The sequence below is a fragment of the Triturus cristatus genome, chromosome 3_2 (genome assembly GCF_964204655.1).
Source record: "Triturus cristatus chromosome 3_2, aTriCri1.1, whole genome shotgun sequence".
NCBI classification, from domain to species: Eukaryota; Metazoa; Chordata; class Amphibia; order Caudata; family Salamandridae; genus Triturus; species Triturus cristatus.
Genome location: NC_140584.1, coordinates 1,035,756,207 through 1,035,772,763, shown reverse-complemented (window position 1 = coordinate 1,035,772,763; position 16,557 = coordinate 1,035,756,207). Strand labels below are relative to the sequence as shown.

Here is a 16,557-nt window from a genome sequence, read left to right as displayed (position 1 = left end):
GGTTGGGTCACAAAGGAGCGAATACATTAAAACAGAATAAAACATCAATATGTGCAGAAAAAGCCTTACAAATGAGTAAAAAAAAAAAAAAAGAGTATTAGGTCTCTGATAAAAATGTAGTCACATAAAATCTGGCAAAAAATAGCCTTTGGATTGCTTTACTGACAGGCACCCAGAGTACACTGTTATGGTTATTTCACCAACCGTTACAATGTTTGGGCTACAAATACGAGTTTACATAATCAGATTCTTGCGAATGACATTGATAAAATTCTGACATGTTCAATTATGGATAAAAACAACAGCACACATTTTTGTACAATGCATGTGCGATTGAACAATTAGGGATCTAATACGATGGCGGGCGGACAAAGTCCGCCCGCCACCGTAACGGAATGCCGGACCGTCCGCAAGGGGTGCGGCTGTCCCGCACCTGGAATTAGGATGTCACCGCCACCGTGACGGTGACATCCCCTATTCCCAGCATTATGGGAATAGTGCTGCACCTCCCGCCACAATGCTGGGAATAAATGTTGTGCATCGTGCCACTGGATTCAAGCTAGCCTGGCTGATAACGGCTGATTAGCCAGAAACCGGTCCCAGGATGCTTGTTTCCGGTTCATGGAAGACATGGCTTGGCAGTTCAGGCTGGACTGTTCCCATGAGGTACAGGGTCAGACTGTTTTGCATATGGCCATGTCTGAACTGGGTGGAGGAGTGAGCTAAAGAATGATGATGGATTAAACCCAGATCAGTTGACTGGGGGTGAGTACTTGCAATGTTCAACACTCCGTCCATCCTCCCCTTTGGTTTTACATTTGAGTTGTAGCAGCATTTGAATTTGTTAAGATACAAATAATGTAAGGTGGTCACCTATGAGGCAACTAACTGAGAAAGATCCACATGAGAGTCCAATAAAGTGCAAGTGCTTTTAGCCTTGTGTATTGTATCATTTAACTGTGGGTGAAAGCAGCAGTGTGTTCTTTGATTGTAGTAGCATAATGTTTCAGTGAAATGCAAATGCTATAAGACAACTAGTTTTTGCAAGAAATGACCTAGGCCTAGATTGCTGCGATGCAGCAATTTACACCCCTTGCCTTATAGATGAAAGTGGCAGGGTGTCTTTGGTAGTAGCAACATAGGATGACAATAAAGTGCAAAATGCTATTAAACTACTATTTTTTACAGGTGGTCAACTCTTAAAAATGGAACCTGAAAGGTGTCCAAGACCGGGGTTACAGATGACAGCATTTTAATCCCCAAGCCAGCTGAACCCCGCTTTAGCACCAAGGTAAGATGCCACTTGGCATCAGAGTGTGCCCATAGTGCAGATTCATTTAATTACAATATGCAAGGGACTCCTTGATCTAGTTGACCAATGGCCCCACTGTATGGTTCCCTTGACTGGGTTTGCAGGTTGTGAGGTTGTAGAACCAAACTAAAAGCAAAATGCTTAGAATTCAAACAATGCTTTCTAGTTGCAGTTGTCAGACGCCAGATGAGGTTCAAAGCAGACTTCCTGCGTTATCCCTCTGGACTGATAACTGTCCAGGGCACTTCAGTTGGCGGTCCCCACTAACTATTTAGAAATGAGGCCCCTTCACCACTAAACATGGAGTTTGACAGCGTGTTCACTTAATGCTGCTTAAGATTAGCCCTCACATTAATCAAAGCCCACAGGTCTGACACGTTCTGGTGACTAGTCACCCAGCAAAGAAGGCAGGAATGACGGCATATTTACCTTGTGTTGTGTGGTAATCAATCATGTAATTCCATGGCCCGCAGTGCTCTTTAAGTAAAGTACTTAAGAGATGTCTGTGGCGTGTCCAATAATAGAGCACTTGCCAATGCACCAAAAGGCAAACAGCCGTCCGCATTCCTCGGCGTCTAACTGATAAACGCGGCTTGTCCTGCACAGACAGAGCTAATGCGGCTCCAACTTTTCCCTCCCATCAGATGGGAACCATCAAAAAGCACGCGACCCATTTTCAATCTTCCAGCGCTTATAAAAAACATATATTTTTGAGTCCTTCGTTCATAAACAATTGAATCATATTTTTTCTGTTTTACAAGCCTGGAAAGCCACGCTGGTCCCACGCCAGGCGAGAGGCGCTGCGTTGCTGCAGCTGGGCTGGGAGTGTTCAGGAATGAGTCGAAGCGGCCCTTTTTGGCGGGCAAGTTCTACATTACGGCTGCAGAGAGCCATCTCTGAAAACATTTGACCCAGTCGCCTGTAATTACATTTTGGATGCAATAACCAGTCTGGGAATAGGGTCCCGGGCTTTCAGTTAGTTCCATGGATGTTGAAATAACAAGGAACCGTGTTTTAAACGGGGCAGTTTTCTTTTCAGCGCTGCTTTAAAAGCTGCTTCATTCTTCCCCAGGATCAGGCTGGAGGCCAGAAAAGAAGAGTGGCTATACCCTGGACATGGGGAAGGCATGTCATCCCACAGTAAGACTCCTCTTTGCAACCTCTATGACATTTACCCGAAGATTTTCAAAAGAGAATGTTTCAAGCACGTCATGTGTGCATACAACATCCCTTTTGCCAAATGGAATGTCTTCTGATGTCAAGTTGTGTGTCAGCTTGAGAAGAGTGGTGCTGATAGGGATAAACCGAGGAATCTAGAGCGAGAAGGGATTTCACGTGGTGGAATGCAGGCTCAGAGGTTATGAGTTTGTGAATGGTGCGGTAGGGTGTAGGGACAAACAGAAGCCTTAGGGTGGTGTAGTTGTCTGGGTAAGAAAACAAAGGCAGCAGTAGAAGGATAAAACAAAGGTGAGAGCAAGCATACAGGAAGAAGCTGTAACCAACGTGATCAGAAGGACACATACTGTGAGCTTGGTGCACGGCTGGAGTAAGATGCTGGTTGTGAAGATCACGAATAGGTAGCAGGTTTGGCTAAGTGCACAAAGAGCACTTCTGGCTTTGTCGGAAGATGTGAAAAGGCACAGGTGGAGGACTGGTCATTCATGAGGAAGTGGAGTACAGTAGATGCAACAAGGGCAGAATATGATTGGGGAAGGTGGTGCTCTGCGGGTGGAGAGGTGTTGTAGACAGATCAGAGGAGTGGCTAAACTCAGGCAGGATGTTGCTCCGGTCAGTGCAAATTTAATATGCAGGGTTGCAATGATCTTAAACAGTCAAAGCAATTTGGAGCACGGATGTCTGAGGATTTCAGTGCGAGTTCAGTAACTGGGCGCAATACATTTACTTTTAAATCATTTTATATTCATTCCAAAAGAGGAATTAACATGGCAGGAAAACGTATGTGGTGAGCCACAAAAAAGACAAGCATTGGCATAGCCAATAGGTCTCGCCTTTGGGACCTTATAAGTGTTTAGCCATGCATCAGTTGCATAACTAAACACGTATAAGGTCAAAAAGCGAGACCTATTGTTGTTGTAGTAACTTTATTCGATATATAGAATATCATAAAAGTATAAAACATTATTAAAACAGTATTGAATAAAAAAGCCCATTACAACAACAGTACCCCATATATACAAGTAAAATATTGACATGATTAAAACAACATAATTCATTGCCTGAAAGACGACATGAAGAATAATTTAATAGTAAGAAGTACCAAGAGAGGTAGAATCAGACAGCATCTTTGCTTGAAGATTTAGAAACTAGGGCAGAGGTGTTAAAGATGGAGTTTTACTCGGGAGTTGGTGCTTCTCAAGAAGCCTCTGTCTAATCCTCCAAGCCCTGCCCAAAAATTTGGCAGTTCCGCAGATAACACTGGGCACGGATGTCTCATACGTTAAAATGCGCAAGGCCACCAAGTGCGACCTGCAACCCAGGTTGGCACAAATAGGTTTCAGCCAACTAGACCTAGGATGTTTATAGGCCTGACAAGCAAACAGAAAATGACCAATGGATTCCTTGGTGGAGGCACAGCCTGGGCAGCCTTTTCCAACCTCCGATCCATCTCTCCATCCACCTTGAAACTCGGATAGTGGGAGTGTACCGTATCTTAATTTAAGATACAATGCCCTATCATACGGGGATTCAATAAAATCCAGAAGAATCTCCAATCTAGGAACAGGTTTTACGGCTAGAAATTTTTCAGTAAGGGGACCTTGCTGCGACCTTAAGGTTGCAGCAGTAATCCAGTCCCAGTAGATTTTTTTCATAATGGGTTTAGGAGGTGGCTGCTGGCTCTCCCAATACTCTCCCAAACCCAACGCATACACCAGATGTTTTCATTTGAATAGCCAAGGGATCTTATAACTGGCTCTGAGGTGTAATATATCATCCAGGGCCGCAGCATACTGACTTAAATCCGGAGATCTTCTGAGCCTGACCCAGTATAGCACGGGGCGCAGTCTAGCAATATCATTTATGGGATGTATACCAAGGTCACTGCGAAGAGGAACTAATGGGGTGGATTGAGGGAGTGAGAGGATAGCTCTAAAGAAACAGTTCTCCGATTTTGTTAACTCTGCTAAATTTTCAAAACCCCATAGTTCTGCCCCGTATAGGGAGGCAGAAAGTGCCTTCCCCTGGTAGACCATAACCGCTGCAGCTATTGGTCGGCTAAATGATAATTCCTGGTGTCTAACAATAGCACCTGCGGCCCGTTTATGGAGCAGGAGCATTTTGGAAAGGTGGGGAGCCCAATTCAATTTACTGTTGACCCTCACCCCAAGATAATCAAAAGCAGTTACAAGCTCCAAATGGCAATTGTCCACACTGATGTTATTCCTAAACCTTTTGGAGGGGGACATGGCCATGAGCTTGGTCTTTGATGTGTTAATCTTGAGGCCCCTAGAGATACAAAACTCGGTAAAACGAGAGAGGAGTTTTTGAAGGCCCATAGGGCTCTTGGAGATAAGTAGTGTATCATCAGCAAAAAGCAGAGAGGGTGTTCTTTCCCCGCTCAGGGTTGGGGCATCGACCCCGTCAACCCTCAAAAAGTCTGCCACCCCATTTATAAAGAGGGAGAACAGGGTCGGTGCCAGAACACAACCCTGGCGGACACCTCTCCTTACTGCTATTCTCCCTGTCAGCTGGCCCTGTTGTCCCCACCTGACCTTTGCAAAATTGCCATCATGAAGACGTCTAAGGAGATCCAGAATAAATGGGGGAATACCTAGATCAGCCAGAACTTGCCACAGCCTGGACCGGGGTACCAAGTCAAAGGCTGTTTTGAGGTCGATAAATGCCAGATAAAGGCTACCCCCATCAATAATAACAGACTTCCAGTATAGTATAGAAAATCTGAAAACCTGGTCGATGGTCCCGACACCCTGCCTAAAGCCCGCCTGGAAGTGAGACAGGATGCCGCCCTCATCAATCCAGGCTTTGATCCTGGTTAGGAGGACCCTGCCTACCACTTTTTGGATCACATCAATTAAGCTAATTGGTCTGTAGTTGGCAGGGTCCTCTCTATCTCCTTTTTTAAAGATGGCCACCACCTCGGCCCCCTTCCAGGAGTCTGGCACTGAATGACCCCTTGCTATGTTATTCAGGGTACGGTGAATAAACACAGCCCATAGTTCTCTGTCGTAAAGTAAGAGGTCGCCAGGAAGACCATCTGGTCCGGCTGCCTTGCCGGGTGCTATCATATTTATGGCTGATTGAATTTCAGTGAGACCGAACTGGTCCCCCTCCCCGGAGGGGAGTACAACCTCTGGCACAAAATCCATAGTCTCTAGAGGGCACTCTTCACCAGGGGAGTATAGGCCAGAAAAATGGTCAAACCACTGCTGCTCGGTTATATGGTTTGGGATTGGGTCTGCCCCTCCTCTTGAGCTGATGTTAATAAGGTCCCAGAACCGAGTGGAGTCTTTTAATCGCGCGGCGTGCTTCAAATCCTGCCAATGGGCTTCATCCCATGCACGCTTGGCCTTTTTAATTGAACTATAGTATGATTTCCGGGCATGGGTAATAAAATGCTGATCCCTTTCTTTAAGAGCCCTAACCAGGTCCTGTCTCTTTTCTCTGCAGTCATTCGTAAACCATACATTTCCTGTAAGCGGTCTAGATGACTTGCGGTCCCCTTTAGTATTAACTTCAAAAAACTTCCCCACCTTAGTAATGGTCTCCATGTAGATCTCGTTTGGAGTCTTCATAGACAAGGAGACTTTGGTGGCTCCGTCCGGATCTAACTCCATTGATTTTATACTGTTTCTCAGAATATTTTGGATCTTACCTAGGTCCAGCTCTCGTTTGGCAACTATGGGCCATTTTAGACGTCTATTACAGTTGGACGGAACAACCTCTCTAGACCAAAGTGGCTTGATACTGGTAGACTCGGTAGATGTAGTGAACAGCTCACGCTTAAGTTGCATGGTAAGCGGGTTGTGGTCGCTCTCATACCTAGAGATGACTTCCATATCAATGAGACCCGGCCACAACTCGACATCCAGCAGAATGTAATCAATGCGTGATGGGGCTTTAGTTCTAATAAATGTGGGCGCTCCCCTTGTATCTGAACATGTTCTGCCGTTAGTGGCCCTAAGGTTGAATTCCATAGCCAGGGCATTAAGCTGCACAGCTCTTTTAGACCACTTTTTAAGAGGTGGAAGGCTAAGCAGGGGAATACCTCGCCTTGAGTCATCCTCGTCCGTGCCCAGGATGTTGTCGTCGCTGAGAGGTTCAAAGGTGCAATTGAAGTCACCAGCGACCACAACACCCGAATCTGTACGAATGGTTGAAAGTTCAGACTCGAGATTTAATAACGTGGGGCACGCCTGTGCACCTGATGAACCTCGTGCGTAAATATTAAATATTTCTAAGCCGGGGTGGGATGCTAACCCAGCAATAGATAAATGCAAGAGGTCTTGAGACACACTAGAAATTTGTTTGATTTGCCAGTTCAGGTCAATACTAATCCATATTAAAACACCCCCCGAAGGGCGTCCTCTAACTGAGCTAGTCGCTGGTACAAAGAAAGCGGTGAACCCAGATCTATGGACAACGCCCAAGCTCCAAGTTTCCTGGAAAAGAATAACATCAAAGGAGTTAATAAACTCATTCCATACAGGATCAACGAGGTTTCGCTTTAGGCCGGCAATATTCCAGGATAAAAACCGAAAAGTGCTCAGGGGGTGTGACGAGGGGGGGGAAACCACAGATACAGGAGACCTATTGGCTATGCCAATGCTTGTTTTAACTGCTGCAATCTATTGAAGCCTAGCGAGAACATCAAAGCGGCCGCGCGGCCGCCAAAGTGAAAGTAATCGCGGTAAAGCGCGACGCGCGCGCGCGCCCGCGCACTTGCACTGTAGCTCTAGGCAGGCCTGGTAGCACTTTTTGGAGCCCTCACAAAATGTCTCGCCAGACCAGCACATGCGCTGGGTCAGGCGAGACCTAAAAATGGAAGGGCACTAGGATGTTAGAGAGGACCCAACACGGAGTGTGAGCCAGCCTCACTGACACTGAGCTCAACTTTGTGCAGACTGCAGACAGTGACTGCAATGCAGAGCTCAGCTCAGGCACAGCAACTTTACTTACAGAGGGCAGGCACATTTACATAAATCCTCGGCTGAACAGGGCCACGCCCATGAACCAGAACCAGAATCCAATAACTAAGGCTGTATCTGCCTAAAAATATTTCTATTTATGCACTTTTGCGACTAATGGCCCTGCCATTAGGAAGCATGTGCAACCTGAACTGCTTTCAGGCATGGATGATACAGGCCTGACGTCTGAATCTGAACAAGAAGTATACAAAACACATGGATTTCTCTAGTTTATGCGTTAGTCCACAAGGCAATGCAGGCCATCTTGCAGCCCATAATTTTAATACCTATCTTTATTAAGAGGAACTGGGCCAATTAATAGACAAGACGTGGATCTCTAATTTTTCATCATGTCTCTTTGAATCAGACCAAGAGGGAAAAGGCAGGAAAGGGAGAATGGGGGAAGCCAAAGCTAGGAAAACAGTGAGAGTCTGAGAAAACAGTGATGAAAAATGACCTGCATGATTGAGATCGACAGTCAGAAAGTGCAGAGTCGTGGAAGAATGAGTATGCAGGGGAATCGAGACTAAAGTAGACTGCTAGGCTCCTAAGAAAAACTTTGGGGCCCTGCACTTACCTTTTTCACAGAATAAACGCTGGTTATTAGTATTTACTAGCTGCCTTATTACTCCACTAAAACACTTTGGTACTCTCACAGAACTCCGTGTAAGGCAAGAAGTAAATAAAGTGCTTGCTCTTATACTTTTAAAAATGGGGTTTACTCTCATTCTCCAAGAATCGTATGCAGAGAACTCGCGAAGTGGAAGGAAGTTCTTGTATGAGCAAATAGTTAAACGTGACCCGTCATGCAAAATAAGATGTATCCGCTGGTGTTTGATTATTAAAAATATGATTAGTTAATAATACAGAAACTTAATGGAAGAAAAATGTAAACAGATACTACAGTATTCTACCAGTTCGCTGTTGCCGCAGGTGGTCACAGTGACGGTGCTGGAGGCTGCAGTACTGCTAGTGGATTCAGCCATGGCGTGGAGTCACCTGCGTTGCACAGCAGCTTTTGCTGATGCCTTCAGCAGAAACGATACACACCGCAGAAAACTAGTCATGCATGTACTATCCTTCACTTCCTAAAGGTAGACAAGCTCAGTACAGCACTACCCACGCTCGAACATGCATGAACATCAGAGCTGCGTAAATGGAGGGCATGTGATGCTTGCTTTGAAGCCATGATGCAAGCTGAGAGCGCCTCCGTCGATACCCCCAGTGACTACCTACAGCACCGCCGGCACATCACTCCCAAAATGGTAAAACTTCAGCCTACCAGTCGTGGTCACTCAGCTTCTCCCTCACAGCACGTAGGTGTTGTCAAGGCGCTTAAATGTATGATTGCTTCATTTTTAGTGTGGTAATTCGGACCACCAAACTAAAATGAGTTAGCTGATGTATGGTAGAAAGTTTCCCCCTCGGGTAAACCTGTGTGTAATACATATGTACTTCTGGTAGTGCGCTCATAGTGGAGAGTAAGATACCCCGGTATCTGTGTTGTCAGTATTTGTGACCTGCATTAAAGGCCATTCTGCACTGTATACCTTACACTCTGTCTTCCGTGTGATCCTCCTCACTCCCAGAAGGCCTTGCTGCGTATGCCGACATTGGAATTAGTCCAGCAGTTTGTCTAACTTTATTTATTTCAGTCATTTATTATGCATATTTATGTGGGATCCCGTACTGTTTGGCTGTTTACGTATTCTGTTTGTGTTGCTTTCTACCACGTGTGTGCATGCTGTGCATTGCTTCTTATTTCACTCGCTTGGGTTGACAGTAGTCTGGGTGTATTTGAGTCCTGAAGGGATTGGAGTTAGGTGTGGTTTTTCTTCTCACTGATCATTAAAGAGGGCGTTTACAATAACTTGTGTGGGTGCAGCTTGAGGGAGTTATACGGCCCTTCATAAATGGCTGACCTCTGACAATAAAAAACGAGCGGCCGGAGACGCAAAATGTGGTGGGGGAGGGGGAGAAGCGGGAGTTGTGTGTGCACGTGCGTCATCGCGATCGCTCTGAAAGCGAAAGTGATCGTGATGACGCACACAAGTTTTCAAAGTGCTGTTGGCGGCCGGCTGCGCGCGTGCACGATCGCGTGAACGCAAGCGTTAGGCCAGCCAGCAGCACTTTGAAAATCCCACATACAAAATGTCTCTTCGAGCCAGCGCAAGCGCTGGGGCTCAGCGAGACCTAAAAAACACTGTGTGAATGAAACTCTGAGGCAGAAATTAAGCAACCTGCAAATCGAAATTAGCTACTTACCTGTAACTCTAGTTCTTTAGCGTTGGTATTGTTTATATATTCACATGCTTGAATCATTTCCCCGTCATCAAGCTGGGTCCATGGAAAAATTAAATAGCAGTAAGCAGTGCTAAAATGGATATGGGCCTCAACAGTGTTTCCTAACTTCATTTAAAAGAATATGAACTTCAACTAATGAGGGGGAAGTGATTGCTCTCTAATAAAATTAAAGACGGTATGTAGACAAGTCTTGTAGATAAAGGTTATGGATTTATTCATCACGTTACTTCTTGAGTTACAGGTTACAGGAAGATGGTAAGATCCATATCATGCCCCACCAGGAGCAGCCTCCTGGCTGCTCAGACCATCTACTCCAACTGATTCTTCCTCAATCACAAACACTTTGAACATTCCAATGACATTTTACCATTTTCAGAGCAGCAAGGCAGAGAACAACAACAGGGAGGATGCATTAACCAACAAGTAGATTATAACACTCTCCTATGTCCCCCAGAGTCCTCCAGAGCTCAGATTTCAGCACAAGATGTGAGTAGAGTAAATAATAAATGAGCATCTGATTAGGGAGCAGGGAGGGCCACAAGTGTATTTATGAAAGATACCATCACTGGACAACTGGAGTTACACACATAAGTAAGTTATATTTTCTCCAGCATTGGATGTTTCATATATACACATGCTTGAATCAGAATAGAAAGCGGTACATAAAAATTAGACTGAAGCGGGAAGCAGGCTCACCTTTCCTGAAACAGGTTATGGAGGAATGGCTGTGCCACTGTCGTGTTGGCTGCCACTTTCACCTAAAGACAGTAGTTCTTTGTGAACATGTGCCTGCTCTTCAAGATAGCTGAACGGCAGATGCCTTGCAAAGCCATACCCGTGTAGACACCTGTTGTTGTTGCCATGATCCTGGTGGAATGCTCCCTCACCTTTCACTGGAGTGGATGCTTTGCCTTGTTGTGGTAAAAGGTGATGTAGGCTGAGAGCCAACGCTCTAGTCGTTGTTTTGTCAGGGGTCAGCCTATCCCTGGACAGCAGAAGGAAACAAATAACCAATCAGAAAAGCGAAAGTCTTTCGTTTTGTCCATGTATCACTAAATGCCCCTACAACATCAAGCACATGCAATGACTTTCTGCTAAAGTTAAGGGATTTTGGAAAAAGGAGTGCAGAAGAAAATAGTTACACACCTGTAACTGAAGGTCTCCAGTATGGGTGTTTTTCATAGATTCACATGCTTGAATTATCCCAATCATCGAACTCCAGCTCCCAACGTCAGGGATGATTTTAAGCATGTGAATCTATGAAATATCCAATAATGCAGAATGAGAGGTTCACTCAGGTGAAAATCAGTAGGTACTTTAGGCATAAACCTAGGGTTGGTCCATAAGATACCTTTGCTCATAGTAAGTGGAGAAAGGGTTCTTTCACCGTAAGAAAAAGTTACTAACCTGCAATTAAGGTCTTTCGGGTGGATACTCTATCTACCTGCAGATTCTTCACCTGTAGAACAAACCCTAGATGTGAAACTGGATCCCGAAAACTTCAAAGCTGACGAGTCGCTGGTAGAGATCTCTGGACCCGGTCTGCACTGGAAGTTTATCAGGCGATGCCACTGAGGCCAAAAAAAGCATGCCCTGGTTCACCGATGTCAGTTTCCCTTCATTTTTTAAAGCCTTCAAGGCGAGACTTCAGATTGAAGGATTGTAGTAGCAAAATATAGATAGAACAGAACATGAGCTCTATTTAACTTTTTCTATAACTCATAACTCATCATTCAAACGGGGAGGTGGGCAGGTTGGTGAGGAATCTGCAGGTGGATAGAGTATCCACCAGAAAGATAGTTACAGCAAGTAAGTAACTTTTTCTCTTGATGGATATTTCTACCTTCAGATTCCTCACCCGTAGAACAGATTTCACTGCGATACCCTACCCAGGAGGAGGGTTGATGGATGGTTAGACAAAGAAATTCTGCAAGATGGACCTGGCAAACTGTCCATTCCTGCTCACCTCTGATTCTACGCAGTAGTGTTTTGCAAAGGTGTGCAATGAAGCCCAGATTGCACCATTACAGATCTCATTGATCACACCGTTTATTTTATCAGCTAGTCTGTTTAATGACTGCGCCAATTTCTTCCCTGTAAGATGTTCTTATCCAAATTGGAAAAAGAAAATACGACCTTCAAAAAGAACACTGAAGAAGCCAAAAGATTCAAACTACAGAAGGATATAATAAACTTCTCAATATCCAAAGCTTATCCCTATTTGGAAAAAGAATATTACAGCCAACCCCAAAACACTGGAATACTAAAGGCTTACGGAGGCAGAAGCAAGAGAAGGTTTCTCACCTTCTCAGAACCCTCTTCTTCATCCGGGACATCTAGCGACAGCGAAGGCGCAACAGACACTAGAAACATTCAACAAAGGCCGTTCTACCAGCAGGCACCTTTTTTAGACAGAGGCAACAGCCGACCGAGAGGCCGTCCACGAGCCAACAGATGGTACAACCCCCAATCGAACCAATACCAGGGAGAGATTACAACCAGGAGGAATGTATACCGGTGGTAAGGGAAGAAATTGGCTCCATATACAATCTTTCTAACGAAGTCCTCCTTCCAGCCGAAATCAAAGTACTCCAAAAAGGCCTATCATTCATCCCCACGGCAAGACCAGACTTAACCCAAATGAAAATGGAAATAATTCAACTCTTCAGAAAAATGAGACTTAAAGTTTTCTTCCAAGATAGAGAAGAAATTACTTCTCGGAATTTCTCAGGTCTGAAAAACCCATCGTCCTTTTTTCCAAACGCACAAAATATGCCCGTAGAACTCCTAACATTTGAGAAGAACGTCTTAAGAGACCTTGACAATTTAGACAGGAAGAAACCTTTCATGAAATGGAACCTGTCAAAACAAGAAACGGAAGCCTTGGACCACCTGTCACACAACAAAAATTTCATAATCAAACCGGCGGACAAGGGCGGAGGAATAGTCATCTGGCCGAGGGACAAATACGAAGCTGAAGTACAGCGCCAACTAATGGACAAAAAATATTACAGAAAAACCAACGATGACTGGAACTCGAAAATAAAAAGTAAACTTCTTCCCATCATCAACACAGGCAAAGAAGAAGGTTGGCTGACAACAAAGGAATCACACTATTTGATCAACGATAACCCCAGGACACCCATCATGTATGTCCTCCCAAAAGTGCACAAAGACTCCAGGAATCCCCCAGGGAGGCCCATAATTTCAGGAGTAAACTCGATACTGGAGAGACCAGCAAAATATGTGGACACTTTTCTAAAACCATTGATCAAAGATACTCCAAGTTATGTGAAAGACACAATGCAGGCCATCATCATGCTTGAAAATTTTCCCTTCGACAAAGATAATGAATTCCTTGTAACTTTGGACATTGTCAGCCTATATTCAAATATCCCACAAGAAGAAGGCCTAGAAGCAATACAAGCTTTCCTCGATAAAAGAGTTCGACCACACACTGTCCCAACAAACTATCTTGCCCAATTAGCAGAAATTTGTCTCAAAAACAACTTTTTTTCCTTCAACGATACCCAATATCTACAGGTCACGGGAACCGCGATGGGATGTCCCTTCGCCCCAGAAATGGCCATAATGTTTATGGCCCTATACGAAGAAAAATGGGTGTATAACAACAACCCATACGAAGGCCACATAAAAATGTGGCGTCGTTACATCGATGATGTTTTCCTACTGTGGAGAGGTGAGATACAAGATTTAGAAGCATTTGTGACATGGCTGAACAACAGGAGTCCAAATATTCAATTTACCATGAACCATCACAGAACAGAAATGAATTTTCTGGACCTCCTCATCAGACACGAGGATGGTCATTTATATACAACACTGTATACCAAAAAAACTGACAGAAACACATTTCTCCATTTCTCAAGTTTCCACCAACGGAACCTACGTGAAAATCTCCCATACAGTCAATTCCTGAGAATTAGGAGAAACTGTTCAAAAAAAGAAGATTATTTCGAGAACGCTTATTCACTAATGGAAAAACTGCTAAAAAGGAATTACCCCAAAAAACTGCTGAAGAGAGCATTAAAAAGGGCATGGTATACGCCCAGAGATTCCCTCCTATCTTCAAGACCAGACAAAACAAACCCGAAAATGGTATGCGTCACTACTTTTTCAAGTAGAACAACTGAAATGCAAAAGATCATCCGGAAAAATTGGGATACAGTAAAAGGGATTCCATCATTCGCACAGATACCAATTTTCGCTCTTAAAAAAAACACCAGCATAAGAGAAAAATTGGTACGCGCAAATACAAACTACAAACAACCGGCAACATCATTGAGGTCCATGCTTTCACTACCTCCCATAAAAGGCCACAAAAAATGCGGCACATGCGTATCATGCGACAGCACAGTGGAAGGAACAAAGTTTGTGTATGGGCAAAAATACATGATCCATGAGAATTTCACCAACTGCAATACACACAACGTCATCTATTGCGTTTTATGTCCTTGCCCACAGGCCTACATCGGAAAAACGACACAACCCGTGAAAAATCGCATCTCGCAACACCGATCAAGAATCAAATGCAAAATCCAAAATGCACCAATGGTTTCCCACTGCATTGAGAAAAACCACAGCCCAAATGAACTTAAGTGGACAGTTCTACGCCATATTCAAGGCAAAAATGTAGACGCAATTCTTTCAAAAGTGGAAGCTAAAACGATAATGTTCCTAGGGACCATAGAAAATGGATTAAACGAAATGACGGAAATATCTAACATCACTTGATAGGGGCCAGACATGTCATCCCCTCTAAAAGCCAATTTCTGCAACACAACATCCAGTTTATAATACATTCGAGTAACCCACACCAGCTCAAAAGTGCAAGCACACCCGATGCCTCTTTATACATTCAGTATTCTGCTCAGCTAATAAATAACTTTGAAATATGACTACCTCATGTTGCAGTAACGCACAAAAAAATGAAGCTCCATTTCATGGAATTTAGTAGACCTAAACAACACAGACACACTTATTCCAAGGTTCACGTGTTTGAAAACAAATCAAAGCGTGAAATCGACATCCCAACAACCTAATGGAGAGCAACCACATGACATTTAAACACCTTCATGCACCAAAAAAACCCCAACTCGCCAGCCAGTAAGCGCGGACCAATAAAGTTTCATCCCGGCAGGGACCACAACCAACGCAATCGGGTAGGAGGACTAACAATCGACATCGCGTGGGATGTCACTGAACATGTAGCGGCGAAATAAAGTTATATTCAAATCGGTGATTTTGGAAGTGACACTGAACATGGAGCGGCGAAATAAAGTTTTATTCAAATCGGTGTTTTTGGAAGTGACAACAACCGGGTCACCATGACTACAACATACACTCTCAAGTCAAAACAGCTGCAACCAGGCTTACGGAACACGCAAACGCGCCGTCATTCACATAAATCAACCAATGCTAAGAGCGCTTCTAAGTACTTCGAGAACGCCAGAAGAGTGCCAGTAGCCGGAAAGGAGAGAGGAGACCACGGAGCACCGAAGAAGCGGATTAGAAGATTTACAAGCAAAGAGGTATGAAACAGTAAGCCCACATGGGCTCCTCGAAAATAGCAAGACGCGCAAAGAAAAAAAAACGTCCCAGCGCCACGCTAGGAACCGGTCCATGCGTGCGAGATTTTTTCATGCACAAACGGTCAATTTAAGATGTTTAAACCCGACAGGCACAATGTCATTCAAGGCATTTCTAAGCAAGGCGATAGAGGTGAAGTCACGCCCCATAGTCTAAACACCACTTCCAAGGCATGTGTAATCAATGCAAGCTACGAGTAACAAGCACGAAGGAAAATGATTATTTAAAGTGCACCAGCAGTAATACCATGCAAAAAACCACCACGAATGTAGAGATTATATAGTGATCCTTGACACCCCCAATTTCACAGCATCAGCGCCAACACTAGGGTGGAGATGCCAATCTCTTTAACTTCTTGTCCCCCAGAAAGAAACCAGCAAGACCTATACGAGGCAAGTCATTTCCCGAGAGCTGGCACCATACAAAACACGGCAATAAAAAGAAGACAAGCCATCTTGTCTCGGAGTGAGCGTAAGTTGACACATGACTCTTTTTTCATTCACACCATTTCTAATACGGCACAAAAATTAAATAGACACTATTGCAATTAAATTACAGGAATAGAAGTCCGATCACAACTTCACACCAGCCCTGAAGACGACCTCATAAACACCACACAGGTCCCTAGCTACACAGGTCGAAACGCGTCGGCGAACCAGCAGAGATCGTGAACACCTCTGTGGGAGACAAATCGAGAACCAGCTCTTCCACACAAGCAAACACACAGAAGGACCATAACCTGCATGCTTGGTTGAACTCTTTATAGCCACAAGTATCCGACTCTGCCCAGGACCGCAACAATAGCTAGAACTATAGGAGCCAACCGGCTTAAGTTCTTTAAGTCAAATAGTATCGGACAAATGATTATTGTCATGCCAAAATAGGCTTTTTTTGATTGCTTTCAAAATTTCTTGCAGTGTTATTTTTGACATGTTATGAAGTCACTGTACAAATGTAAATATATGTCACTGTTTTATGTACAAAATAAGTGTATGACCAATGAGTAGTGTTGATCTAGCCAAAAAAATTGATAAGTCAAAGAAAAAACCATTTTTCAGATCGCAGTCATTAAACAGACTAGCTGATAAAATAAACGGTGTGATCAATGGTGTCAGAGGCATAATGTATGTTGTAAAAAGTTAGTCCAGATTCCAGCCTCTGATACAC

At 44.2% G+C, this 16,557-nt stretch overlaps 1 long non-coding RNA gene across 2 annotated transcripts in view; it reads right to left on the bottom strand.

Annotated features, from left to right (window-relative positions):
• LOC146859056 (uncharacterized) overlaps positions 1 to 16,557 on the bottom strand; it is a 320,388-nt gene that overhangs the window by 118,466 nt on the left and 185,365 nt on the right. Inside the window, exon 2 of one of the 2 annotated variants that reach the window (XR_014979731.1) lies at positions 10,668 to 10,765. The exons of the other annotated variant lie outside the window; for it this stretch is intronic. This is a non-coding gene — a long non-coding RNA (uncharacterized LOC146859056). The remainder of the gene's footprint in view (positions 1 to 10,667; positions 10,766 to 16,557) is intronic. 2 annotated transcript variants of the gene reach the window in all.